This window comes from Frankliniella occidentalis, unplaced genomic scaffold (genome assembly GCF_000697945.3).
Source record: "Frankliniella occidentalis isolate FOCC.00 unplaced genomic scaffold, Focc_3.1 Scaffold15, whole genome shotgun sequence".
Classification (NCBI taxonomy): domain Eukaryota; kingdom Metazoa; phylum Arthropoda; class Insecta; order Thysanoptera; family Thripidae; genus Frankliniella; species Frankliniella occidentalis.
The window spans coordinates 1,080,151-1,082,501 of NW_026267145.1; positions in this window are offsets into that span (position 1 = coordinate 1,080,151).

The window sequence follows — 2,351 nt, forward strand, 5'->3', positions numbered from 1 at the left end:
CCCCCCTATTATCGCGCCGACGCGACGACCCCTTTGAGTTTGCATTGCACACGGCCCAGGATTAACTTCCCCGGGCCGCGGCCCGTCCCGCCCTGAGCCGAGGTGCTGCGCCTTCATTTCCACTGGAGTCGGCGGCAAATCACGCAAATCACAAACTGGAAGCAGGTCAGGTGTGCTGGTGTGCGCGGCGCGGGCCCCGCCCCGCCCCTGCAGGGCGCACCGATAACGAACGCGGCGGGGCGCCCCGGCCGCGCCCTGCAGGGGCGGCTGCGACTGCCCCAGCTGCCCCCGGCCGCCCCCGGCGGTTGTAAAACACGGCAAAAGCTGCGCGACTGCGCGACTTCTAATAATAAGCACACGAGCCGGGCGCGCCGGGAAACAGAACCCGCTATCAACTTATTATAGGGTGGTAAATGCAGACGGGGGCGGGCGGCGCTGTTCGGTCCGAAAGGGGGTCGACAACTCGATTTCCATTATATGCGCGATGCTATTGCTCGCGGCGGCGTCTCCCACCCCACTCCAGGGGGCTACACGTGTTCCCATTACTACAGCGACACTCATCGCGCAACACAACATACCCCCCTCTCCCCCCCCTCGGGCAGCAGAGCACTCTGAATAAGAACCCTCGAAAACAACATGACCACACTCACCAGGCGTGCTGAACTCGGCCGAGGCGCCGTCGATGGTGATCCTGCCCTCGCGGCCCGACCGGCTGACGGTGAGCTCGTGCCACGCGCCGTCCGCCAGCCGCTTCCTGGGCGCCTTCACCCGCAGCGGCCCGGACCCCAGGTCCAGGTGCAGGAACAGGTGGCCGTCGACGAGCTCCAGCGCGAACAGGTCCGGCTGCAGACACAAGGAAAGGAAAGGCGGTCACTTCAAGGGGCCGTGTCCAGATCATAGGCAGCTAGCTTTGTGGTGTTCGGTCGCCTTCTCTGCAGGTGTAGAATGTAAGTACCAGGTGGTTCAGTGCACGCGCTGCCGTGTTGCGGGTTTGCCTATCCTCGACTCGGAGGAACCTCGGAGGGGTCCCCTCCTCACTCCTACCCTCCTCACCTCTCATCCGTGCGCCCGCCGAGTCGAGGATAGGCAAACCCGCAACACGGCGGCGCGTGCTCTGAATCACCCGGTACAGTACACACAAAATTAAATACAACAACAATATTTTTACAAGTCTTAGAGTTCTTCACTTCAAATTTGCGTTTGCGTAGAAAGAGCCGGAGGTATGAGGGCGGGGGGCGCCGTTCCGCGGGCGCGGGGGAGGAGGTGGGCAGGTGGCATTAAGCCGCAGCAATTTAACGGCAAGAGGGCGGCGCTGTGTGGGGCTCCGCGGCGCCGTGGCGAGGCGCACCCGCCAGGCCAGGCAGGCCAGGCCCTCCATGCCATTATTGCAGAGGGCCGGCAGAGCCAGAGGCGGCCAGAGGCGGCCAGAGGCTGCCGCTCTCATCCTGAAGCGCGTCACGGCCGCCACGTAATTCGTGGACCGGCGCTCATAAGTCCCGGCGGGCCATAAATGGGACGGGCGGGCGGGCCGCGCGTAACGAGCCCGAACAACAGTGTCGACTCGACGTTAGTGAGGGAGTAAACTAGAGCAGCTTGCGGGGCGGGGCGGGGCGGGGGAGCAAGGTGCGGACAGCGGCGTGCGGAAATATGTTTCTGTCCAATCAATACTGATCGCGGCGGCACTGAAACTTTTAGAAAAAGGGGCTGGCGAAAGAAAAGGGGCCCGGTCCTGGCGAGATGTTTGTTTGTACGCGACGCATGTTGGGATGAACTCTGCGAGACCCCTGTCATCAATTAGGGACGAGATTTTTGTTTTCAGTTACGTACCGCAAGTAAAATGACAAATTGGTGTTGCGGGTTGTTGGGATATGGAGGAGGAAGGAGAGAGATATAGTTCATTCGCTAAATGTAGACACACCGGCATCCCTCTAAACCCAAGGCCCCATTGTAAGCGTCATTACGATGCGTGGAGCCCGGTCCCCGGCCCCCGCCCGACCCCTAGCTAGACCTGCCAACATCTTTTCATAGAAAGAGCGGAGGCGGGCGAAGCAGACGCGGGTGTCTTCGGCAACTCTAGGCCGAGGGATCGACCCTCGTAATGAGCGTAACCAGGCCGTTTATGAGGGCGACAAAGAAGGGCCAGCGATTGTTTCGATTTCCTTTGCGTGCCGGTGTGTCTACATTTAGCGAATGAACTATACTGGGCTGCTCACGCTGTTAAAATAATGCCTACAGAATGGATAGGGATTAACTTTGAGGAAAACCCATTATTTGAGGAAAACTCCTCAGATTTCAAGGATGTGTCACCAAAATATCTCCAAAAATTTCTTTGGTTCCTCAAATTTTTTTCT